We start from the raw sequence: 27,803 nt of genomic DNA, 5'->3' as shown, positions 1-27,803 counted from the left end.
ATGGAATTTCTAGGTCAAACGGTATAGACTTTTTAATCTATTTTATTTGTATACTTCCAAATTGTTTTCCAAAATGATTATACTGATTCACAGCACCACCAACAATGCATTAGAGTGCCTATCTTCTCACACAACCCCTCCACTGTTCACTATTGCCACCTTTTGTCATCTTTGCCAATTTGCAGAGTATGAGGTGAATCTTCAGGATTGTTTTGACATGCATTTCTTTTATTACGAGTTATTTGGAGCATTCTTTCTGTGGTCATTTGTTGTTCACTCTTTCAGTCACTGTTTGACTCTTCAGGACCCCATTATAAGGTTTTCTTGGCAAAGATACTGGAATAGTTTGCAATTTCCTTCTCCAGTGGATTAAGGCAAACAGAGGTTAAGTGACTTTCCCAGGGTAATACAGCTAGTAAGTGTCTGAGGTCACATTTGAACTCAGGTCTTCCTGACTCTAGGCTCAGCTCTCTATCCACTGATCTACCTAGTCAGCTCTTCTGTGGTCCTTTTGTTATTCAGTTGCTTTTCAGCCATATCCAACTCTTCGTGATCCCATCAGGTGTTTTCTTGGCAAAGATACTGAAGTGGCTTGCCATTACCTTCTCCATCTCATTTTACAGATAAGGAACTGAAGCAAATAGAGTTAAATGACTTGCCCAGAGTCACACAGCTAGTAAGTGTCTGAGGACAGGTTTGAACTCAGGAAGATGAGTCTTCCTGACTCTAAGCCACACCCCTACCCCCAAACCACCCAGCAGCCCCTGTCATCATTAATAGTTTGTAATTATTCTTTTGAGAACTGTTTGTTCATATCCCTTGACCACTTATCTATTGAAAAAGGTATTTGGTTATACATATGTATATAGATATACATACACGAATGTGTACATATATGTGTATGTATATATATACATATATTATATACATATATCTGTTAATTGTTTATATATCTTGGATACGAAACTCATACTAAAGAAATTTAACAAAACTTTTTTTTCCTATTCTATTCCTTTCCTTCTTGTCCTAGTTGCATTAATTTTGTCTCTATAGAAGCTTTTCAGTTTCATGTTTTCAAAGTTATCAATTTTATCTTTTGTCATTGCCTGTGTTTAAGAAATATTGCCTACCCATAGCTATGAAGGGTATATGATCTACTTTTTTTTCCTAATTTTTTAATAGTATGATCTTTACTTTTAAGGTCGCATGTCCATTGTCTCTTAGATTTTATTATTATTACATACAAATGCAATTGATCAGGGTGGAGTGCGATGATTTTGTTACCTGCAACTTTGCTGAAGCTATTGCCTCAAGGAATATCTTTGCTGATTCCCGATTTTCAAAAAAAGTGCAAGTCCTTGTTGGTAACATGTTGCAACTGATGTTACATACCCATGGAGTTGTCTGCAACTTTTATTTCTCAAAGATCATGATTTGTAGCCAAATACAATTATTAGGCAAAATATTGCTGTTGTAAGGATATGTTTGATTAATATTTACTTGTCACCCTATCCTACTTAAAATAAGTCGTAAGACGCATAATAATAACAACAACAACACATTTATAAAGAACTTTAAGGTTTGCAAAGTGCCTTTCAAATATCATTGAATTTCATCCTCACAACAACCCTGGGAAATAGTTGCTATTGTTATCCCCATTTTACAGATGAGGAAATTGAGGAACAGGGAGATTGAGTAACTTGCCCACAGTCACACAGCTAGTAAGTGTCTGAGGCCAAATTTGAACTCAAGTCTTTTTGACTACAAGTCCAACACTCTATTCTGCATCTAGCTGAAGTCAATCACAGGTTTTAGACTAAGTGTGAAAAGTTGTTTTGAAATATAGTAATTGCACAAAAATCTGGGGAGATATTTTGTATGAAAATCATGTTTGGATAGGCCAAAGAAACTTTGTCATGCTCCAGGGGTCCTCTATAAATTATCAAGTTAGAGAACCAGAGTCATTCAAGATGTTGGACATAGTATAGCTTTCTAGCATACCCCTGAGGAGGAATCACTTTGGGGATCAGAGAGAGGAAAAACCTTGCCTTCAGTCTTGACTAGGGACCTTTGGTTGGACCCCATGAATGAGAAAAAAAAAAGGCTCCCAACACTCAGGAGCTAAGAATTACCCTCTTGCCTCGTGCGCTCCCTAGCTTGAGCCCACTTTCCCCTGGACTCTGGAGGTACTTATGGGAGAGTGTGTCGCAGATTTTTGGGGAGATGTTTTGTACCAACTATTCTCACCGTACCACCTTAGTGAATATTAAAAAGCTACTTAAGGTCAACTAACTAATTGATCCAAAACTGATCATCGTGAAAGGGAAGCAACTAAAACAACAAAAAAGAGCATTTTCATACACATAGCCAAACTGAAAACAAGGATTCAGTATGAAATCATGGATCTCCATTTCATATCACTTCTTAAAAAAAAAAGCATGTAGTAAATTCTGCAAGATCCTTTCAAAACCATGCTGCTTTTCTGCTTCCTTCCATCATCTTTTTATGTATTTTTAAAAGGTTTACACTGGCCCTCTTTTTGTGGGTACGGCTAGCTCAAGACAGTGTCAGGCAACTCAAGCCCTCCCTCCCTTCCTGTACCCCACCTTGCCCCTCCCCCACAGCCTGGGCTATTGTGGTCTGAGTTCTTCAGCACTACTGTGGTAGGCACTGACACAACACTGGTAAATTGGTTACTGCCTTCCACTGCTCCACTCTACTTCCGCTCACCTCACCCCAGGCTTCCAAAGTTGCCACCCTGGAGCTTTATGAACAACCTGGACCTTTCTCAAGGGAGCCTTCCACTCTTGCTGCCTCCAGGCACAGAGTCACATGCTCTGTTTCATGTGGGGATGATTTCACTGGAGGAACCTTCTTTCTTACTGTGTGGGAGCTTCTGCCTAACACTTTGTTTTATACAGGTTTGAGGTAGATGAAGTCATTTCCAATGAGTAGTTTCTCTTTGGAGCTCTTGATCATTACTCAGCCTGCTATGAATTTCGGGGTTTTGCTGCAGGAGCTGGGCAGCCTCCGTCCTATCCCTGTGGCCTCTTGACCAGAAGTCTCTTCTCCATAATGTTGCTCTTGGTCGTTCTGTTTTTCCACCTAGTGAGGTGTGCAGGTGTTGATAGGTCCAGCTCATTTCTGTGCTTTTTTGACTTCCTTGTGACAATCCTTTATGGGGTTAAACAGCTATAGAAAAGGTGGGAATCAGAATCAGTTATCTATTTTAGGATACTGTTTCTGAGATCATTCCCACTAAGGAAGAAGCTGTCAGAGCTTGTATTTACTGGACTAATCTTACAGAACTAAGTTATGATGATTAGAATAGACCTTTTGAAGCATAACATGGTGCCCCCCCCCAAAAAAAATCAAATGCTCTCTGAGCTAGGATGCAGCAAGAGACAAGGTATCCAGAATGAGGAGGGAGGTAATGAGAGTCTCACTATACTGTTCTGGTCAGACTACTGAGCATATGTAGCTTTTTCTTTAGTCCTTGGTACCACATTTTAAGAACAAGCTAGAATGTGCCCAGAAGAGGTTAATCAAGATGGTAAGTAGCATGGAGACCATTCCATGTGGAAAAAAAATAATTTGGGGATGTTTATTTTGGAAAAGAGAAAATTTAATGGAGAAAGGATAACTCTTTTCAAATATTTGAAGGGCTATTATGTAGAAGGAAGGCTAAACTTCTTCTGCTTCATCCCAGAGGTCAGCACTGGGAGCAATGGAAGGAATTTGCAAAGAAGTAAATTTAGGCCTGATATAAAGGAAACTTCCTAACAATTATAGTTCAAAGTGGAATACGCTGCATTGGAGGGGAGTGAGTGTCTCGCCACTTAAAAGTTTCAAATGGAGATTGGATAACTGCTTTTTTGGGATGATGAAGTGGTAATTCCCTTGAAGGTAGGACTTGTCACCCTCTCAGATCTATTGCTATTCTGAGATTCTGGAATTCTGGGAATGAATTAATGAGTTAACAAATGAATTAATGAAGAATCTATTAGCAAGTCGTCATGAGAGAGCCTGCTCTGAACCATTGGCCTGAATCATGAGAAAGGATCATAGGAGTTAGAGAGAGAAGGGATCTTCAAGATCATCTGGTCTGACCGCCTCATTTTACCAAGGAGGATACTGGGCTTGAGAAAGGTGAAGTGATGTCAGTAGTCCCACAGGTAGTAGGCAGGAGAGCTGGGATTTGAACCCAGCTTCTCTGACCTTCCTGTGTTCTTTCCACTAATAGAGTAGAACCGAATTCATTCTCTCAGCAGGCAGTTTGTGCCTATTTTCATTTTATTTTGTTATTTACTATTGAATAGAAGTATACTTTTGTTGGTATAGGGAACACCTAGTGAGAAAATTTCATCTGCAAAGGAAGATCAACACCTTTTCTTCAACTTATAGTCTTAGAGCACGGGGTGGGGGGGCAGGAGGGGGAAGGAACCCTGCAGCCTCGAGGCCACATGTGGCCCTTTAGGTCCTCAAGTGCAGCCCTTTGACAGAAACCAAACTTCACAGAGCAAATACTCATAATAAAAAGATTTGTTCTATAAAACTTGGACTCAGTCAGAAGGCCACACCCAAGACCACATGTGTCTTCAAGGCCACAGGTTTCCCACCCCTGTCTTAGAGAGTTGCGGGTGGGGTAGGTGGTGGTGGTGGTAGTAGAACAAGACATTACACAATTAGCTCAGAGTCCTAGTGTCAGAGACAGGACTTGAACCCAGGTCTTCCTGACTCTGAGGCCAGCTTATCATCCACCACACCACACTGTCTTTCTCTCTTAATATGAAATCAGAGACAAACAACCTCAAAGGGTTTGAATGGCCACATGTTTCACTGCTTTCGACTGGTTCTGTTGATGCATTGGTGGTAATTATTCCTATCAGCAAAGGGGGCCATTTTCTGCACAGAGATGATAATGTGAGCCCACATACTTCCGCATGTAGACTCACACAGATAGTGTGCACATGGACTGAACTCTAGGTACAAGCACACACATATAGACTTTAACACATATATACACACGTATCCATGCATGTGTGTATATATACACACACATAAGTATGTAGTTCGTGTGACTCTTCATGCCAGAACATGCAGGCATACATTCATTTGGATATTAATACAAACAGATACAAAAGAATACCTGTATGTACATGCTTGTAACACAGGCACATTTAAACACATACATATAGCTGTAACATAAGGATATAGGTATAGACACACACACTTCCACACTGGAAAGACATATACACACATATATACATATGCATACGTACAGTATACCCAACACATTTTTAATTTTAATTTGAATTATTACCATTTTCTCCACCACTTTCTTAAGTCTAGGCAACCAACAAAACAATACATGAAGCCCTGATCTGCAGCCTTTGCAGATTTCCGAGGTTTAACACTCCCACTGAAAATTTAATGACTGGCTCTTGTGATCTGGTTTAAGCGGGGTCCAGGACAGCCCTGCTGTTATTAGTCTTCCTTTATGCGCCAAGAGGACCAAAATGGCATCACCGTGCAAGGTCAGTCTGGTGCAGTGTGTCTGGCTGGGGCTGATCAGACCAAGACGAGCCCTGTAAAGAGCTTTTCAAAGGAGCGTGATAGCCTTTTTCATGTATACAGATAGACATCTATCATATAGAGGCATATGGTCACTTGAACACATTGTATTCCATGAGCCCACACATAGATTCACACGCATACATATAGACTGTATGATGGACACACACAGAGGCAAATGTGGGCGTGGCCTATAACATGGGCACCACATACACGTGCAGGGTTGGATATGGAGACAACAACAGCTGGCATTGATGTAGAGAATTTAGATTTGTAAAGCACTTTACATGCTGTCTTATTTGATTCTCACAACCCTGTGAAGTAGCTATAGTTATTATTCCCATTTTATAGATGAGGAAACTGATCCTAAGGAAGGAAGGGAAGGGTAAGTGACTTGCCCAGGGCCGTACAGGCAGGTGTGGTTAGTAAGTGTTTGAGTCAAGATTCAAACTCAAGTCTGCTGACTCTAACCGCTGAGCCATTTACCTGCTAATAGATAGAGGTGCCTATAGTCCATAAATGCAGAGTCATAGGCACACACACAAATATCCATGGAGACACTGTGCATACATACCTGAACACAGGTGTTTATGTGTATGTATGAAACACAAAAAGCAAGCCCTGGAGAACTTCTTAGAGTATCATGAATTGGGCTTGCTGTGTCTGTTGCTCAGCCTACGTGGGGGCAGCCTACAAGGCCATGGAAAGGGTACTGGATTCAGAACCGAGAGCCTCACTTCAAATCCTGGCTCTGATGCTTACTAACTGTGGGACCATGGGACTGTGGGCACTTTTCCTCAATTCTTTGTGCCTCAGTTTCTCTTCTATGAAATGAAAAGGCTGGACTAGTGCTGAATCTTGTAGGTTCATACTATTCAAAACTGACATTTCTGAAATCAGTACCCAGTGCTCAATGAACGCTGCTCAACACTGATTTCTCCAGTGAGCGAATGAATGCTCCTTACTGTTTACTGAGGGTTGGCTTTCTGTTTGTTTTCCTTGTTCACTGAAAACACATTCCTTCGGAAGGAGACACCTTCTCTTTGTTAGGGAGGTAGGTGGGCCTTGGCAACCAACACCCACAAAAAAGGACACCATCACTGTCGGTAATGGTTGGAAATGTGACCCCACTGAAGGTGAAAGATCAGGGAGTGTGTAGTTGTTTACACCAGGAGATGAATTTCCATTTTTTTTTTCAGGAGGAAATGCGTGTCAGGGTAGGTGGGACAGTCAGGGAAATAGCCCCTCAGCTTAGAAGTCATCTTATGCTGGCCCATCCTTTTCCCATTAGGGTTCACTTTGATCTGCTCAGTCTGAATCTATGCTGTGTTGAGTGAGGCTGAGTCTGAAATAACAGAGTCCTGGGCTGAAGCCAGGGGAATCAAAGAACAGAAGAGCAGGCCATGAGTCAGAAGGCCTGAGTTCTAGCTCCGAATCTGCCACTCCTTCACTGTGTAACCTTGGGTCAGTCACTTCTGCTCTCTCCACTTCCCCTAACTCTTAAGAGAAAGGCTGGGACTCACTGTTCTCTAAGGTTCCTCCCAGCTGTGGCACTCTTTGTTCCAATGTTCTGCGACATATTATTTCAAGGGCCCAACAGCAACTGTAGGAACTTGGCATCAGAAGCGCATTGAACCGTAGAACCATGCGGTGTTAGAAACGTAGGCTCACAGACCCGCAGAATTACAGAACCATTGGCTTTTCAGTTCCAGAAACTGAAGGCCGTCGTGTCTTACATTGTAAGTGTGGATTCTCAGAGTTCGATGGGCCCCAGAGGTCAACGGATCCAACTCTTCCTTACAACGCTGCTGACAAGAGCAGTCAAACAACTTCTGGGAACCGTGCAATGGCAACGTGAAGTTGACTTCATATTCAGGGATGCTTTTCACTGGTCAAAATCCCTTCCATATTTCACCACTTTTGGAGAAGAGTTCACAGTCTAACATCAGCCCAGATGTGATTGCTGCTGGATGCAACATCTTCAGGCCGCGGGAAGAAGAGAGCAATAGCAAAGACTCTTTCTCTAACCCACCGATCCCTTACTTTTGTGATTAATTGTGTGCAAAAGGAGGAGTTGGTGGGGGACTGGAGGACAGGCAGGGTTAATAGGTTTTGGTACAAGGCAGAATAAGAGCATATTGCCTGCAGTAGACTAGATTTATTAGATGGGAGAGATTACACAAGTGATAGACAGGACAACCTGACTGACCTGAACTGAGACAGGCCAGAGCCAATTGAAGAGAGATGGAACCCAGAAGAGACTTGTGTTAAGAATAAACTATGGGGGCAGCTAGGTGGTGCAGTGGATAGAGCTCTGGCCTTGGAGTCAGGAGGACCTGAGTTCAAATCCAGCCTCAGATACTTGACACTTACTAGCTATGTAGCCCTGAATGCCTCATCAAAAAAGTTAAAAAAAAAAAAAGCTATGACTGATTTTAAAGAGTATAGTAGTTTAGGCATAAAGAGACATGGGTTCAAAATCTGCATAGGATACTTGCCACCTATATGGCCAGAGTCAGGTAACCTCTCAGAGCTCCATTTATCTGTTCTGTAAAATGGGAATAATAATAATAATAATAATACCTGTGCTACCTACCTACCTTTTTTGTAAGAAAAGTTCTTCAGAAACATAAATCTCAGGGGCACCTAGATGGCGCAGTGGATACAGTGCTGAGTCTGGAGTCAGGAGGACCTGAGTTTAAATCCAATGTCAGACAATTGACACTTACTAGATGTGTGACCCTGGGCAAGTCATTTAACCCCAATTACCTCATCAAAAAAAAAAAGAAAGAAAGAAACATAGATGTTATACAAATCTGAGTTATTATTGGAGAATAATCTGTTTTGCTTTGGGGGAGGATATTTTATTGTATTAAAATATTTTTACACTACAGAAAAATGGTCAAAGTAACTGGATAATAAAAAGAACAACCATAAAAAAAGAATAAACTGTGACCTAGAATAGATTCTTTTTCTAGAGCACTTGAAGGTTTACAAAGTTCTTTCTTTACAACAACTTTGTAAGACAAGGAATTTATATATCACCATTGTCATTTTTCAGATGAGGAGCTATGGCTTCATTAAAGTTACTTACCCAGGGTCACACAGTCAGTAAGTTAGAGCCAAGACTCCAACTTGCGACCTCTTCAGCTATATGACTTGATCCTTATAACATCCTATGATGAGGAAATGTAGATAGTTTACAGAAAACAGCCCCAGAGAGGAAAGGTATGAGTCTTTTGACTATTTCCATGATGCCAAGACTCACACAGCTCATGGAGTCAAAGAAACCCAAAATGAGAAGGGACCTTAGAGGCCTCCTGGCTCAGTCCTCTCATTTGAAAGAGGAAGAAAATGATGCCCCTGAAAAGGAAGGGAAAAGCCCAGAGTTCAACCTCAAGTTACTGGAAATGGTGGGTCTCCTTACTCAAACTGGGGTGCCTGTCACTATCTCACCCTCTCTCTGAATACCCTTCCCTGGGGTAATTCATTTTAGTGTGTTTGCAAACATGACTCAGCAAAATATAGTTATAATTTCATTAGTAAAAATAAAAGTGAAAGAAGAGAAAGGAAGGAAAGGGAAGGAAAGAGAAGAGAAGAGAAGAGAAGAGAAGAGAAGAGAAGAGAAGAGAAGAGAAGAGAAGAGAAGAGAAGAGAAGAGAAGAGAAGAGAAGAGAAGGGAAGAGAGAAAAAAAGACACCACCAGAAATAGTCTTCAGAAATGAGCCAGGACTAGTCTGATCAACATAATAATCCAAGACAATTCCAAAGGACTCATTATGAAAAAAAAATGCTATCCACCTGTAGAGAAAGAAAACTAATGAATTCTGAGTGCAAATTGAAGCATAATTTTATCACTTTCTTTATTTTTCTATTTTTTGGAAATATGGATAATGGAAATATGTTTTGCACGATTTCGCATTTATAATTGATATTATGTTACTTGCCTTCTCAGTGGGTGGTGGAGGAATTGGGAGGGGGGAGAATATTTGAAACTCAAAATTTGAAAAGAAAAAAATGTTTAAAATAAGGAAATGAATAACGAATTTGAAGTTTGGGGTGGGGGGAGGAAAAGAAATAAGCCAGAAGACAGCCCTCCCAGTGTGCAACTCAGATGCCCTCTGGTGGCCAGGGACGACTAAATCATCTTTCTGGAATCACCATTTCCAGTGACAATTGATAATACGATCGTGGAGCCAGAAGGTATCTCAGAGGTCATCTAGTCTAACTTCTATAATTTTACAGATGGGGAAACTGAGTCCCCAAAAGGAGAAGTGGCACACAGTTAGTGACAGAGCCAGTTTTCCTGTACATAGTAAGGGCTTAATGAATTTTGCCAGGCCACATTTATACAGAGCTTCGTGGTTCTACAGAATTTTACATCTTCATGGACCCTTACATGGACCCACTACAAGTGAGGTAAGGCAGATATTATTTAACAGATAAGGGAAGTGAGGGCCAGAAAGGGAAGTCTCTATCGGTAAGTGTTTGGAAGTCCAGCATACAGAGTCTTCTTGGTTACTTCACCACAATGAACCTTCAGTCAGATCAGGAACCTTTATCGCTCCTGTTCCATAGCTGGTTGCATTTCTTTTTTTTTTTTATTAAAAAAAGAAAAAAAGGTTTTATTGTTGCCTTTTGCTTTTATACTGCAATCGTTTCCCCCTAAAACCCTACCTCTGTTGAATCCTTCCTTGTAACAACAACAGAAGCATTTAAGTAAAGCCAACAAATACAACAACCATGTCTGACAGTGTAGACGATATTCCACATCCATAAGTCATTTCTGCTTATCTAGAAAGATACATTTCCTTTTTAAAAAATTATTCATACAAAAAATTTTGCATTAGCCATGTTCAAAAAAGAAGGGCAAGAAAAAGAGAAAAAAAAGACACTTCCATCTGTACTCCATCAGTTCTCTATCTGGGAGTGGCTAGCACATTTCGTCATGGGTCCTTTAAAACTGGCTGGTCATTGTGTCGATCAGATGTATTAGGTCTTTCACAATTGATTATCTTGACAATATTTTAGATTGTTCTCCTGGTTCTACTCACTTCACTTTGCATCAGTTTGTATGTGTCTTCCTAAGTTTTTCTGAAACCATCCCCTTCATCATTTATTGTAGCACAATAGCAGTCCATCATATTTGTATACCATAATTTGGCCATCCATTCCCCATTCCCCATTCCCCTCAATTTCCAGTTCTTTTACACCACAAAAAAGTTGCCATAAATCATTGTGTTCATATAAGTTCTTTTCCTTTTTCTTGGATTTCTTAGGGGTATGACTCTAGTAGGAATACTTCTGGGTCGGTTTAATAGCTTTTGGGGCATAGTTCCAAGTTGCTTTCCAGAATGGGTGGATAGCTCACAGCTCCACCAACAGTGTGTCAGTGTGTCTGTTTTCCCTCATCCCCGAGCTAGTACGATTTCACAGAACAATCATAATGCAGGATCTTCAGTGCTCCTCATTTTCTTGCATTGTCCCTTGTGTTTCTCACAATGTTTATTCCAAACCTTCCGGTGAGTGTTTAGAGACCTGGAGTCCAGCTCTGATTCTATCACAAAGAAGATGTGGGACCTCAGAAACATCAAGTGACCTTTCTGGGCCTCAGTTATTTATCTTAGAGCCAGTGTGATGTAATGGGTAGAGCAACAGATTTGAAGTCAGGAAGTTCTGTGTTAAAGTCCTGCTTCAGACATGGGGGCAAGTCACATAACCTCCCTGCACCTCAGTTTCCTCCTGTGTAAAATAGGAGGATTTGGTTCCATTAAGGCTCCTTTTAGCTCTACATCTATGATTCTGTGATTTTGAAAATTGCTGTTTCTGTGAGGTGGAGCTTGGGCTGGCAAATGGGGTCCAGAAGCCGATGGCAATAGATCATCGTTGCCAAAAGAAACACGCATCACTGGGACCTTAGAACCTAGCACAGACCTCGAGGCCACAGGTTCTCCACCCCTGACCTAGAAGGTTACAACTGAAAGGGAACCCAGATGGCAGAACACCAGACTTGATGGGGACCTTAGATATTATCTATTTTAGGCCAACATTTTACAAAACCAGGGAAGTGAGATCCAGAGGGTCATGACTTCAGTCTTTTAACTAAGAAGATGCAGGAACATTTGAGGTTAAGAGTTTGAAAGGGTCATTGGAGTGGCTGCATTCACTCACTGGCCAAAATGGGAGTGGTAGAGGGTAATGAGGTAAAAAGCCTTGCCTCAGAGCCAAGGCTGCTCCAGTGGTCAGAGAGGATCCTGGGGAAACTTAGTGAGCTCAGAATGGCTACAAAGAACCCTTGCCCCACTCCTCATGCCAATGAATGGGATGTTCACAATGATGCTGGCAAGTAGTCTCAACATCATGAAGGCAACCTCAGGATCATGAAACATTATTCCTAGTACTTGAAAATGACTTCATTCTATTTTGTTCTTCTGTGAATTAGTGAAAAGGTTGGATAATGGTCTTTAAGGGCCCTTCCAGCTCTGATATTCTACGATCCATGTTCTAAGTTCCCTTCTAGGTCTGACATTCTATGTGTCCTAAGCTAGAAGGGGCTTCAGGGATCATCTAGTCCAGGGGCTCTTAACTTGGAGCCCATGGATTCCTAGAAGTCAGTGGATGGATTTCAGGGGGTCCATGAACTTAGATGGGGAAAAAATGACATCTTTATTTTTATTAACCTCTAATTTTTTTTTCCCGGGCCTCCCTATCTTGCCCAGGCTGAAAGCGCAGTGGCCCCTTATGGGACCATCCCACTGCTAATTAGCAGAGAAGCTTTGATCTGCTCCATTTCCAACCTGGGCCAGTTTAACCTTCCTTAGACAGCCTTAGGGCAGCTAGATGGTGGAGCAGATAGAATGCTAAGCCTGGAGATAGGAAGACTCATCTTCCTGAGTTCAAATTTGGCCTCAGATACTTACTAGCGTGTGATCCTGGGCAAGTCACTTAACCTTGTTTGCCTCAGTTCCTCATCTGTAAAATGAGCTGGAGAAGAAAATGGCAAACCACTCTAGTATCCTTGCCAAGAAAACCCTTAATGGGGTCACAGTCAGACTCGACTGAAACAAGGGAACCACAGCAGACAGCCTGGTGATCTCCTGCTCCTTGCGCCCCATCCTATTTGTGTTGGACTCAGTGTGGGCACTTCATCAGCTTTAGCCCTGCTGCAGCTTGGAACTCCAGAGCTCAAGAGATTCAACAGCCTTCCCCTCCCCTAATAGTGGGAATTACAGACCTGCACCACCACACCTAGCCTCTAACTGAAAGTTAGCATCTCCTTCAATTATTTAAAAAAAATGTTTCTGAGAATGGTTTCCCAGGCTTCACCAGACTATCAAAGGTTAAGAGCTCCTGATCTAATCCAACCTTCTAATTTTACAGAGGAAGGAACTGAGGTCTGCAGTCTTGGACTGGAGTCCTGCCTCCATTGGCTGTACCATGACATGATCTAGTTTATATCCTAAAGCCCTTCCAGCTCTGACCTCAGGGACCAGCTCGTCCAGTTGCTCACTTTACAGATAAAGAAACTGAGGCCCAGAGGCTGAAAGCAAACTTGTCCTAGTTTATGCAACGAGTTTGTGCCACAGTAGCCCCTGGAATTTCAACCTTCTCCACACCAAGCCACTGCCCTCTTGTGCCTAAATCTCCATAGACATTCCTCAGAGAGATCCCTGGCAATGCGGAAAGCCTTTTTTTCTTAGAAAGAGATTAAAGTTGCTGTGACAGGAAGTATGGCAATTTGCAGAGCATCCTGGATTTGGCCTTCAGACCAAGGGCTGAGATCCTGGTCCTGTTACTTACAAACCACACAGCCCAGGGCAAGTGGCTACACATATCTTGGCCTCAGTTTCTTCATCTGCAAAATGAGGAGGCAGGATTCTAATCTGATCTCAAATATTTCTTCCTGCCCTAAATCTCTGATTGCCCAAGCATGTGACTAGGCTCACTCCTCTTGTCTCCTCCCTTAGTAAGCAGGTAGGTTCCTGCACAGTAGTAAACTATTTCTTCCTTAAAGGTAACATTTTTTTATGAGGCTTGAAATAGAAACTAGGGTTTCTGGAAAATCTGGGGATTTGTACTTGTAATACTGACTTCCACAAGAGCAAAAAAAAAAAGTTTGAGAAAAAAAAATCTTCTCAAATTGTGAAACTCTTAAAAGAAGTTCTGACCTTGAGCTCTCCCTAAAGAAAACCCTTTTTTTTAGACCACATATTCTTCTGATGGTTTCTAGAGTTGTAAATCATGGAATGCTGTGCTCTCCAAAGAACTGGAAGTGGCGATCACCCAGAGGACAAGGGAGAGATGCATGGTGGGTACAAGCGAGCAGGCTTCAGCACATTGCGAATGAGGAGTCATCCAAGGGACTCTGAGTAAGGGTTGTTATTAAAGAAATGTATGATCAAAGAAGATAGACCGATCATCTGGCAAGAGCCAGGGACAGCTGAGAGGCCATGTGTTCCACCAGTTTCATCACAAGGTGTAGGGAACATAAAGAGGGACCCCCACACATCAAAAGGACCATATTGGGCAAATCTGCAACATCTCACAGGATGAGCCGGCATGGATATGGGTGTGAGTGTGCCAGTGCCAGCTCAAGCCTGCTCCAGATAGCCAATTATTAAATTTTCAGTGTGAGCATTTATGCCTCAGAAATCAGCAAATGTGACAAATCAAGGCTTGATTTACTGTTTTGCTGACTCTGTAGACTTAAGATGGTGATGGAGAAAATGTTAATTCAGATGAAGCTTAAAAGTGTATAATGCTTATTTATTTTTCCATGAAGAGTCAGTTGTTAAAACATTTACCAGTACATCCCTTAGTGGACACTTGTGATGTCCAGTATTAGAAGGAATAGCCAAATCAAAAAGATCAGAGATACTTTAGCCTAAAGAAAAAGAAACCAGTTTAGCCTCTGAAAATAAAAATTAGCACATGAAAAATCATTGGCCTTATAAACCTACAGAAAACCAAAAATGTAAGTGTTAAAAGGGATCTTAGAAAACAGGATGTTGGGACTAGAAGAGGCCTGAGGACATCGAATATTAGAGCTGGAATGGACTCTGAGGATAAAGAATGCCAGAGATGGCACAGATGCTAGAATGCAGAACACAGAATTAAATAGATCTTCAAGGAATCTTTAGAATGGAGAATATCAGACCCTGAAGGGGCCTTAAAGATCATCCATATAGTCTACTCTCATCATGTTATTAAGAGGGAGAAAACTTCGGATCTGTATCCTTTGGCATGAATGCTAGCAGCTCTCTGTATGATGTTAGGCAAATCAATGCAATTCTTCAAGCCTTAGTTTCTTCATCTATAAAATGGGCATGCTAAGTCTTGTATTACAGCCATTACCCAGGACTTCTATGAGGCTGCAATAAGCAAAGTACTTATAGTGCTGCATAATTGTGAGTTATTATTTCTACTGCTTGGTCTGGTACTTTCTTTAGTTTACATTCCCCCTCGCCCCCACCTTTTATTTTTTGTCCTTGTTCTTTTTTCCTTGTATGTCCATAGTCTTCCCGGATTTTGGAGGGGTCATGGTCCAGGAAGAACCTCAAGGACAAGGATGTGACCTTCCCTTCTCTCCCCCCCCCCACCCTAGGGAACATACATAGTGAGAAATCAGCTTCGAAGCCCAGTTGGAGCCACTGAAAGCTGAACGAGAGAATAAACAAATCTGCTGAGCTCTTGGCACTTGACGGCCATTCTGCTTCCCCTTCTCTCAATTCCCAGGTGGCCAGCTGCCTGAACTTCTGCCTACTACAACCACAGAACTATTGGCACTTTGGAATGCCATTTCCCCCTTCTGTCATCTCTTCTGCAGGATAAATATGTCCGGTTCCTTCTACCTAATCTCAGGAGGTCTGATATTTCAATGCCCTCACCACCTTCTTCTCCCACCTCTGGACCCTTCCTGTTTATCAGTGTCCTGCAGAAATACAGCCTAAGACGACAATGGTTTGGGGAGTTGCCACTTTATCCTGTTGACTCATTTTGAACTTGTAGTCCAAGACCTGCAGCATTTTTTCTCATAATCTGCTTTCTAGCTACTTTTTACCATCCTAAAAAGTCAAGTTGATTTTTTGAACCCAAATACAGGACTTTGCATTTATACCTATTAAACTTCATATTATGTTATGGATAGAGAGTCGGCCTTGGAGCTAGGGACATCTTGGCTTAAATTCTGCCTCTGATACTTACTGACTGTGTGACCTTGGGTAAGTCACTTAACTTCTCAGTGCTCTAAGGCAACACTCTAAAACAAGTTGCAGAGAAGGTGACAACATACAGTAGTAGAAGATGACTCCTCCATCAAAAAACTCATAGGTACTTTTGTTATTCTTAAACTTCACTTTGATTGGACCTATTTTTCTAATTTGTCAGGGTCTTCTCTGAGTTCTGACTGTGTTTGTCTTGATGAATACGCCACTTATATCTTCTTTCGAGTAACTAATTAAAAAAAAATACTGAATAGCCTAAGGTCAAAGACAGAGCCTTAGTATATTCCAGATCTCTCTCCAGATTAACATTGATTCACTGACCCAGTCTATATTATCTCACTTGGTGATCTCACTATTTCCCTTGGGGTTAATATGTATCCAGTCCTAATTTTTCTCTTGAGCTCCAGTCCCCCATCACTAACTGCTTTTTGGGGCATAGCCAGCAATGAAGTCCCATGGGCATTTCAAACTCAGCATATCCCAAACAAAATTCACTTTTCCTCTCAAACCCTTCCCTCTTTTCAACTTTCTAATTAGTGACAAAAATACCACCATCCAGTCACTCAGACTTGCTACCTCAATGTCATCTTTGACTATTCACTCCCACTCACCCCTCATATCCAATCTGTTGCCAACATTTGCCATTTCTGCTCTCCTATATGTCTTCTTTCCACTCATATAGCCACAACCTTAGTTTAGACCTTAGCATACCTTGCCAGGACTATTAAAATAGCCCTGTAATTTGTCTCCCTGCCTCATTTCTCTTCCATCTATTCCTTATTTCTTACCCAGCTGCTCTGACACTTCTCTCACTGACTTCTCCACCATGCCCCAACAAGAGCATTATTAGGAAAATCTCATCATCCTGCATTATCCAGTCAGCCTTAGTAACCACCTCATCACTACCCTCTGTCCCTCTCATCAGAGGGTGGAGCTATGAACTCCAAAATGTCCTTTTGGAGGGGGAATTCGGCTTAGATGCCTCCTTGTTTCTCACCTGGCTGCTCTTGTCTGGGACTTCTCTCACTTTTGCACTTTTCTACATCAAGTGCCTTTAAGCCCTCCCCACTTTGAGCTTCCTTTTGTATGCTCTCTTCTCCCATTAGATTGTATGCTCCTTGAGGGTAAGGAGTGGCTTTCTTTTTTCATATTTGTATGCCCAGAACTCAGCAGAGTGGTTGGCACATAGTAAATACTTAGTGAACATTTGTCCACACTGACTCTAAATTTTTTTAAATTAGTTTTTACTCTTTCCAGTGAACAAAAATCTATTTTCAATCCCTCTCACCTCCAAAGAATGAAAAACAAAACCCTTATAAAATATGCATAGTCAAGCAAAACAAATTTCTGCATTGGCCATGTCCAAAAACATTTATGTTTCAGTCTGCAGACTGTGTCCGTTATCTTTCTGTCAGGAGATGACCAGCTTATTCTTTACACTCTCAACCTTCATTTGACCCTATCTTGCCTTCAAGCTATCCTCCTGTCCCTCTCTTCCCCTTCATAGCTGAATTTCTAGAAAAATATATATCTATCCACACTCATTGCCTCCACATCCTCTCATTTCACTTGCTTCTGATCTCTTCACTCACATGAGCCTGCTCTCTCCAAGCTGACGATTCCTTCATTTCCATATCTGATGGCCTCTTCCCAGGTCTCATTTCTCTTGACTCCTCTGCAGAATTTGGCACCTTCTTTTTTCCAGATGTTCACTCTTAACAGGGCTTTCGTGACTTTGCTCTGTCCTGGTGTTCTTCCTTCCTGTCTGGCCACTTTTCCACAATCTCCTTTGTTGTATTATCATGCATGTCCCATTCCCTGTATGTAGGTGTACCTCATGGCTTTGTCCTGTTTTTCATCTCTCTCAATACTCTTTCTCTTAGTGACCTTATTAATTCTGATGGGGTTAAATTGTCATTTCTATGCCATTGACTCCGAGGGTTAAAATTTAGCTCTAGACCCCCATTAGACCATCAGAGCCAGCTATTGGACGCTTCCATCTGGATGTCCCGTGAACATTTCAAACTCAACATGTCCAAAACAGAGCTTATTATTCTCCCCGAAACCTTTCTTCGTATTTTCTGGGGGTACAACTTTCTTTCTAATAACCTGGCTTCACAATCTTGGCATCATTCTCAACTTTCACCTCCAGTCAGTTGCCAAAAATTGGTGATGCTACCTCTACCTCTATAACATTTCTTGAATGTGTCCCTTTCTTTCCACTTACATGGCCATTACCCTACTAGAGGTCTTTATCACCTCCCATGTGGATTATTGTAATAGTCTAATATGACTTGTTCCTACTGAATCCATACTGCTTCTCAGTGATCACCATTTTCTTTTCTAAGTGATCATAAGTCATCAATTTACTAAAATAATTTGGTTGGAAATTAACATCAAATAGGCTAGTCTGCTATTTGTGGAATCCATTATATTTGCCTTTTTGAAATCAGTTACCTCTTTTGCCTTATACACATATTATTGTTTATACAGTGACAGTTCATCACATGAAATCTCTTGAATTTGTAAAATTATGATAACAATCATAACAATAAAATCTTTATATTATAGCACTTCACCATTTCCAATAGCTTTCATATGATACTATAAAAGATGCAAGATTTTATCATTTTGTGGATACCTTTCATTTGTACAGCTCAGAACTCCATTTAACAAATGGCAAAACTGAGGCAAGGAGAAGGAAAGGGACTTGTTCAAAGTCACATGGTTGGGAGGATGATGTGGGACAGTGGAAGGAGCACTGGATTTGGAAACTGGAGACCTGGGTTTGAACCCAGGCTCTGCGGCTTACTAACTACATGACCTTATGCCCTTCAATTTCAGCTCTAACTCTATCATCACAAATTAGTGGCACAGCCAGTAGCAGAACCCAGTTCTTGTGATTTCCTAATGAAGCTCTCTTCCTTCTGCTCCAGAGGATCATAGATCTAGAAGATGCCTTCCAGCTCATCTGGTCCAGTGGTGTCAAACTCAGCTAGAAACAAGGGCCACTAAACCACACAGAAGGATCCCTGTGGGCCATATATTGACTCAGACAACCGCATATCAGCATTGTCTATGTTCTATTGTGTTTTTATTTATTTTGTTAACTATTTCCCAATTGCATTTTAATGTGGTTGAGCCATGCTGTGAAATTTTATGGCACAAGTTTGATGCCTCTGATGCAGTCCAGCTCCTTCATTTTATAGAAAGCAAAGGCTTAGGAAGACGAAGTGACTTGCTTGTGTCCACACTGGTAGCAAGGCTCTGAGAGAGAGTTTGAATCCAGTCTTTCTGACTCCAAATCTGAATACTCCCACCTTCCTACACTACCACCATCTAACTTGATAACCCCTATTTCCATGAGAAGTGTTTTTGAGAGCACACATTAGATTAGACAAGTTTCATATGAGCTCCAGCTCAGTTTTCACATCAAAGCCACACAGCAAGTGGGCAGCATTGCTGTCCTTTGATTACTGCTGCCTCCGCAAATTTTCTGAGCTAACAATCTATGGTCCATTTTTCCCCCTCCCCAACCTTGGCCTCCAACCTCCATACCTCCTACGATGGATCTGCCTATCTAAACGTCAATCTACCCTGACAAGCTCTATTGCAAACTGTGCTCTGATCAAAAGAAAAGCTGGGGCTCGATTCACATATATTTCAAAATTAACTGTGCCACCAAATAGAGGAGGAAATCTTTAGTTTTTTAGTTCAACTTACATGCTGCTGACCTAGGATAATTCCTGCTTGTCCCTTGATTCCTGGGACAGCATGCTTTTCTTTTTTTCATTTTTAATTCATATATTTTCTATGTTGCCTAGATTTTCTTCTTTATTTCTCTCCCTCCCTATCCTTCTCCCAGAGAGCCATGTCTCATAACAAAGATTTTTTAAAAAGACAAAAGAGGAAGAAGAAAAAAAATCAGCAAAACAATCTCTCTCTTTTCATATGTATGTATATATACATATATATATATATATGTATAGTACATATATGCAATGTTACACACCTATGGATGTCTCAGACCTTCCCTTCCCCCCCTCCCCTCTGTCCCTGACACATACCTTTGTAAAGGAATGGGAGGAAAGTTATCTTCTTTTAACTCTTTTTTGGGACTAAACCTATTCTTTATAATTTTACAACATTCATTTTCTATTGTTTTGTGGTTGTTCCTTCCATCGAAGTTGGTATGATTATTGTTAATATTTTTTCTGTCTCTGTTAACTTCACTCTGTATCAGTTTATATGTCTTCCCAATGCTTTTCTGTGTTCATCTTTTCTTGTAACATAGTAATAGCCCATTACATTCCTGTACCACAATTTGTTTAGCTATTCCTCCTAATTAATGGACGTCTATTTCCTCTCCTCTAGTTCTTTGTTACCACAGAAGTGCTCCTGTGAATATTTCGGTGTATATGAGCCTTTATTTTTGTCAATGATCTCCTTAGGGGTATATGCCCAAGAGCTGACTCTCTGGATCAAAGGATATGGACATTTTAGTCACCTTATTTGTACAATTTCAAATTGCTTTCCAGTATGTTTTTTATACTAATTTACAGCTTCACCAAGAAGTGCATTACTGTACTTGTCTTTCCCCAACCCTACCAACATTGCTGGCTCTCATTTATTAAATGCATTTCAAAAAAGAAACCACGTACATCAAACAGTATTAGCGTTAGATTTTTCTTCTTTGATTGAATAAAAGAAACACAAGAAGACTTAACAATAGTCGTATTAGCTGACTTTTCTGTAACACAATCCTGATGTAAATAGTACAAGTCGTGGTATTCCCATTTTACCAAAAACGAAGCTGGCTCCAGAGGAGGTAAAGTGATTTGAGCAGAGTCATAAAGGTAGGAGGTGGTGACCTCACGTTTCCTTAGTGCTTTAAGGTCTACGCTGTCTTGTGTCACATTTCGTTTTATTTTCAGAACTATCCTGGTCAGGAGGTACTACAAGTTTTGCAGCTGAAGTTACTGACACTCAGAATGGAGAAGCGATTTACCTGGATTTCAGCAACTGGGTTTCCAGTGTATTTATTATTTCTCCTGAATGACATCAGATACTCAAAAAAGGCCATCACGTTCTCCCTAAAGTTTGTATAGTCAGCCCTCCCATGACGACTTAATCCTGTTTATCCTCATTAGGATGCTCTCCAGGTGATCAGAGGCCAGCCTCAAACGAGGCACCCAGGACTAGACGCCGCATTCCAAATGCAGCTGAATCAAGGCAGGAGACAACAATCTATCGTCACCAGACCTAACTGGAATCCTGATTTGGTCCCTTTTGCCTCATTTGACTTTGTTCAGGTAGCTCTCCTCGCCTGCATGCCGCCCCCACCTCCAGGACTACAGTCCCTCCCCGCTTCAGTCCTAAGACTCCGAGATTTCTCCCTCCCTTCCCTCTGCTGCCCACTTCACTCACATACTCTTGTTGATGTCGATTCATTTCAGTCACGTTTGACTCTTTGCAACTTTGTTTGGGGTTTTCTTGGGAAAAGTATAGGAGTGGTCGGCCATTTCCTTCTCCAGCTCATTTTACAGATGAGGAAACTGAGGCAAACAGGGTTAAGTGACTTGTCCAGGGTCACACAGTTTAACAGTATCTGAGGCCAGATTTGAACTTAGGAAGATGAATCTTCCTGACTCCTGGCTGGGAACTCTATCCACTATACCACTTATCTGCCCTATCCCCACCTCAACTTTCTAGTAATTGCCCGTTTCCTTACTGTTTTTTTTTTCAATTTTGAAACACTCATAGGTCAACTGCTCCAATTTCCCTTTTGCCTCTAGATCTCATTTTCCCTCCACTTCCACGCTTCCCCCAACCCCAGGGACACGGAGTTGTTATTTTGTGGGTTAGAAAGCATACCCCTCATGCCTGAGGCTCTTAGAAATGCTCTAGGGTCCCAGTTCCTATTTATTTACTCAGCCAGAAACTCAAGAACAACCCTCAGGGTTTCTGCAGGACAAAGGTCTCACCACAAAAAATGTTACCTTATTTGTGTCCCAGTCCCAAGAGATAAAAATCCAGAATTCCCTGAAATGTGACTCAGCTAACAAAGAACACAGGTTGTCAGAGCTGGGAGTGACCTTGGAAGTCATCTGGTTCAACTCCCCCAAAGTGCCAAAATCCCTTTTAGAGTATCCATGAAAGAGATGCTGCTTAACATACAGTTTCTGCTTTAAAAGCTCTAATGGCAGAAAATTTACCACCTCATAGCAGTGCAACCTACCTTCAGATAGATGTGAGAAAGGTCCTCTTTACAATGAGTCAAAATTTGCCCCCTGAAACTCCTTCCCCCTCTCCCCAGCCCCTTGCTACAAGTTTTGACACCTTGAGCAAAAGAGAACACAGCTAATCCCTCTGCCCCTTTGCAGCCTTTCAGAGATTTAAAGACAAAAAGCATAGACTCTTCGAATAATAGCACTGAATGGACCTTAGTTAATCTTTCTTATTCTAAAGATGGCCAGTCTGAAGCCCAGAAAGACAGAGGAACTTGCAAAGGTCACTTAAACACATATGTTTGTCTTTTCTAATTCTAGAATCATCACATTGTATAGCTGGAAGGGACTGAATATATCTGTTTTCATCTAATTCACTAATTAAAAACATTAATTAATGTCTCTAAAGGCAGAGCCAAGGATCAAATCCCTTGAGACTTCCTTTAGGCTGACATCATTCTCCCCATTTCTCCTTAGTTATTCCCTGTGCAAATTCCTAGGCATCCCTTTTACTCATTATTATTCCATTGCCATTCCAGTTCCTCCTTTATGACTTCCAAACCCTTGACATTCCCCTCTCTGAAACTGCTCTATCCAAAAATAGTTGTTATTTATATAGCCCTTAAAGGTTTATGAAAAATTTACAGTTTTAAAATCTCAAATCTCATAACATTTTTGTGAGATGTACTTACTATATGGGGTCACGACCCGCGGTTTAAGAAGTGGCGAGTGGAAAAAAGTTTAAGAAGCCCTGTACTATAATACATTTTACTAAAGATATTATCTTTATTTTATGAATGAGGTCTCTGAAGCCCAGGGTCCCAAAGCTAGTGTCAAATGCCAGATTCTTAAAAGTTACCAACAGTCTCTTAATTCTTAAATCTAATTACCCTTTCTCAAGACTCATCCTGCTTGAGCTCTGCAGCTTTTGGTACAGCTGACCATTCATGGATTTATGTATTCATGGATACAACCTTCTGCTGTGGCTTCCACAATAGTGCTTTCTCCCGGTTCTCTCTTTGTCAGACCACTCCCCAGTCTTTTTATTATCGTACACTATTCATCATACAACTCCTACCTCCTAAATATGAGCTCCTTCCAAGCCTTTGTCTTTGGCCTTCTTTTCTCTCTCTACACTTTTTCTTTTGATGGCTTCATCAGGTCCTATTGGTTTCATTATTACTTCTAGGTGGTTGGCTCCCAAATGCACATGTCTAATCCTAATCTCTTCCCTAAATTCCAGCCTCTTTATCATCAACTTCCTGCTGGATGTCTCCACCTGAATATCTTGCTAGCTCCTCAAACTCAATATGTTCAAAAGGGAACTCACCATTTTAACTCCATCAAACCCTCATGTCCTCAAAACGTCCCTATTTCTATTGATGTCACCAACATCATCTGTTACTCAGGTTTGTAAATTTATAGTCATCCTTGACTCTTCCCTCTCTCTCCTGCCCCAAATCCAATTAATTGCCAAGTGTTGGTGATTCTCCTATATCTCTCACATCTACCTCTTCTCTCTACTTAAATCTGACCACTATCTCATCGATTGTCTAGATGGATGCAATACCTTATGAGCTGAATCCCCGGTTTATAGGTTATCCCCAACTCTAATCCATCCTCCACATGGCTGCCACTATTATCTTCCTAATGCATATGTCTGAGTACTCTTGCTCACCAACTCAAAATCCATTAGTGGCTCCCTGTTGCCTCTAAGGAAAACAAAAACAAACAAAAAACAAACAAACAGAAAGCCTCCTTAGCCTGGTGCTCAAGGCTTTATAGAATGCAGCTCCTACTCACCTTTCCAGTCTCACTTTATATCACAGCCCTTTGTGCACTCTTTGTTACAGCAAAACTGGGCTATTAGTTATTACCTGAACTCTACATTCTCTTTCCCTCCCCTGTATATTTGCACAAGCTATTTTCCAAGCCTGGAATTCACTTGCTTCTTATCTCTGCCTTTCAAAATCCTTATTTTCAGATTTTAGGATTCCCTTATCTTCTTTCAAGATTCAGTTTACGGGCCATAAGTGGGGTGAGGAAAGGGGCAGAGAGGGAGAGGTACAGAGACAGGAGGCTGAAGGTGAGGGAAATAGCTATTGCATGGAAAAAGCCATAAAATACAAGTAACATTTTTTCATAACTAAATTGAATTATGCAGAGCACCTACTCTAGGCCATTTCCTGTACTTAAGCCTGGGGCTACAAAAGAAAAGGAGACTGGGGAGCTCATGGTTGGACTAGGGAGACAAATGCAGACATACGAAAAGGTAAATGACAATAACATATTTAAAGAATGGCTGAGATCACAAGAGAATAGGGTCATGAAGCCAGCTGGGTTTTTATACTCAATGAACTGTATGGACATTAAGTGCCATAAAAGCTCAGAGGAAGAAGAGTTTGAGTACTGGGATAATCAGGAAGGGCTTTATGGAACACAAATGCATGAAATGGAAGGAATCTGGGAACTGGGATCAACTGAGGAAATGGAGATGTTTAACCTGGAGGAGAGCAGAGGAGAGGAGAAAGGAAGAGAGGAATGAGGAAGAGAGAAAAGAGGAGAAGAGAGGGAAGGGGAAAGGAAGGGGAGGGAAAAGATGGGAGGAAGGGAGGAAAGGAGAGGAAAAGAGAGGGGAAGAGAAGGGAGGGGAGGAGAGAGAAAGAGAGGGGAAGGGAGGTAAGAGTTTACTACCAAATGTAGTTCAGCTGTAGATAGTTTTCTGCTTTTCAATCCCTTGTTCCTTTGTCATTTCATAGCTAAGTTTTGCCAAACCCTGGACTGGGGCTATTTTCTCTCTCACTCTCTCTCTCTGTATGTGTGTGTGTGTGTGTGTGTGTGTGTGTACATGTATGTGTATATATATATACATACATACATGCATACATATACATACATACACACACACACACACACACACACATATATATATATATATATATATATATATATATATATATATATATATAAATGTGTGTATATGCTGCCAAATGACAAAAACAATGGGGCTTGTTGAATTAAAACATTCACAGGTCTTCCCCATCCTTCAATAGCCTTTTCTTAACTATGCCATTGTCTTGAGTTGTTAGCCTATTTCTCTCCTCCTTTTCACAACCCAACTCCTAGAAAAAGCTAGTTGCCATCATCTCTTCTCTTTCCAATCATTTGTCAAGCTATTGCAATCTCAGCTCAACTGAAACTGCTCTCTCCAAGATTACCAATTATTTTTTACTTATTTTATATATTTATATTTATATTATATAAATTTATATTTATATTTTAGTTGCTAAATCCAATGGTCTTTACTTGGTCTTCATGTTTCTTGACCACTCTATGGCATTTGACGTCACTGACCACCTCGTCCATACATATTATCCTGCCTGGGTTTTTACGATACTACTATCTCCTGGTTCTCATAAATGTCTAACCGTTTACCAATATCCTTTGCTTAATCATCGTTCAAGATCTGACCTGTCCTGGCACCTTCTCTTCTCTTCTCTTCTCTTCTCTTCTCTTCTCTTCTCTTCTCTTCTCTTCTCTTCTCTTCTCTTCTCTTCTCTTCTCTTCTCTTCTCTCTCTCTCTTCTCTTCTCTTCTCTCCTCTTCTCTCTTCTCTTCTCTTCTCTTCTCTTCCCTTCTCTTCCCTTCTCTTCCCTTCCCTTCCCTTCCCCTCCCTTCCCCTCCCTTCCCCTCCCTTCCCCTCCCTTCCCCCCCTTCCCTTCCCTTCCCTTCCCTTCCCTTCCCTTCCCTTCCCTTCCCTTCCCTTCCCTTCCCTTCCTTCCCTTCCCTTCCCTTCCCTTCCTTCCCTTCCCTTCCCTTCCCTTCCCTTCCCTTCCCTTCCCTTCCCTTCCCTTCTCCTTCTCTTCTCTTCTCTTCTCTTCTCTTCTCTTCTCTTCTCTTCTCTTCTCTTCTCTTCTCTTCTCTTCTCTTCTCTTCTCTTCTCTTCTCTTCTCTCCTTTCTCTCTCTTCTTCTCTTCACTAAATCCATCTCTTAACCTCATCAGTTCCCATAAGTTCATTTGTCACTTTTATGTGTATGACTCTCCCTTGTATATATCCAACCTTAATTTTTTTCCTGAGCTATAGTTTCACATCACCATCCGCCTACAGGGCGTCTGCTGGACGTTTTACCGGAACCTCAAGGAACTCAGCATTACCCCCTCCTAAAGCCATGCCAACCCCGATTTTCTATTTGGGCAGATAGATGGGGGCATAATGGAAAGAGTGCTGGATTTGGGAGTCAAGACATTTGAGTTCGAATCACACCTCAGATTAGCTACAGGGCCTTGGACAAGTTACTTAATCTCTCTCAGCTTCCATTTCCTCAGCTATAAAATAAGGATCACAATAACACCTCCCTCCCAGGGTTGTGAGAAAGAAATAACATGTCTAGGACTTTGCAAACCTTCAAGCACTACATAAATGTTATTATTATCATTGACATTATTATTATTATTATTATTATTATTATTATTATTATTATTATTATTATTGATGCCATCACCTGTTGTTCAGGTTCACACCGTCAGAATTATGGCTGATTCTTCCTTCTCACTCTGTTTCTAAATCTTGTTTGTTCTTCCTTCCCAGTATATTTAAGAGCCATCTCTGTCTCTTCTCTGTCTGTCCCCTGCATGTAGAAGGCTCCCCCTCTTCTCTGCCTCCTGCCTTTCTTCAGGACTCAGCTCAAATCCCACCTTCTGCTGGAAGCCTTCCCTGCCTCCCCCACTGCTGGGCCTCCCTCTGAGCTTGCCTTCAGTTTACACTGCTGTGCTTTTTATGTGGCCATGGTTAGGTTATTTGCTTGTCATTTCTGCTGTTTGAATGTTAGCTCCTCAATGACAAGAACTATATTTTTGCTTCTCTTCCTTTCCCCAGGCAGATAATAGGAAGTGCTTAAATATTTTACCTGCCTGCCAGATTGATCTTAGTCTCTGAATCTCTGGCTTCCTTCGAGGCTCAGCTTGTATGCCACCTTTTCTGACGACCCCCAGTTGCTCATGTTTATTTCCTGTTCAAATAATCAAGCAGATCCTTTTTTGTTTCTATGATCTATACACCTTCCCCAGAAGAATGTAAGCTCCTTGAGGTCAGGGACTGTTTTTCTACCCTGGCCCCTAGCACAGTGGCTTACACATTTTCTGGTTCAAATCTGTGATTTCATTGTCGTAGGGAGTTCCCAGTGAGGAATTCTACCGACAAGCTCTTACCAATGCAGATCATAACTGCTCTGTAATTTCATTAAAGTATTAGAGCATTGCTTGGGTCACTAAGAAGTTAAGTGCCTTGGCCAAGATCACTCAGTCAATACGTGTCAGAGTCAGGACTTGAACCCAGGTGTTCCGGACACCAAAGACGCCTCTCTGTCCACTGTGTCATGCTGCCTCCCATGTTTGTTGTTGTCATGTCCAACTCTTTGTGACCCCATTTGCAGTTTTCTTGGCAGAGATACTGGAATGATTTGCCATTTCCTTCTCCAGCTGATTTTACAGAAGAGAAAAATAAGCAAATTTAAGTGACCTGCCCAGGGTCATATAGCTAGTAAGTGTCTGAGGCTGAGTTTGTATGCAGGTCTTCCTGACTCCAGGCCTGTCGCTCTAGCTCTATCCCCGGACCACCTCGCTGCCTCCCTCCCACACAACAACTGCTTACTCAAGTAGGTCGTTCGGTTGCTTTGTTGTGCATTTTTTTTTATCGGGCTCCATTAGATATCCAATCAGAACTGTCTAATAGGGGAATGTACCATCTACTGAGGAAGTGACCTCCATCCCCATCAATTG

The sequence above is a fragment of the Phascolarctos cinereus genome, unplaced genomic scaffold (assembly GCF_003287225.1).
Source record: "Phascolarctos cinereus isolate Bilbo 61053 unplaced genomic scaffold, phaCin_HiC Scaffold_2;HRSCAF=192, whole genome shotgun sequence".
Taxonomy (NCBI): domain Eukaryota; kingdom Metazoa; phylum Chordata; class Mammalia; order Diprotodontia; family Phascolarctidae; genus Phascolarctos; species Phascolarctos cinereus.
Note: the sequence above shows the minus strand (reverse complement) of the source record.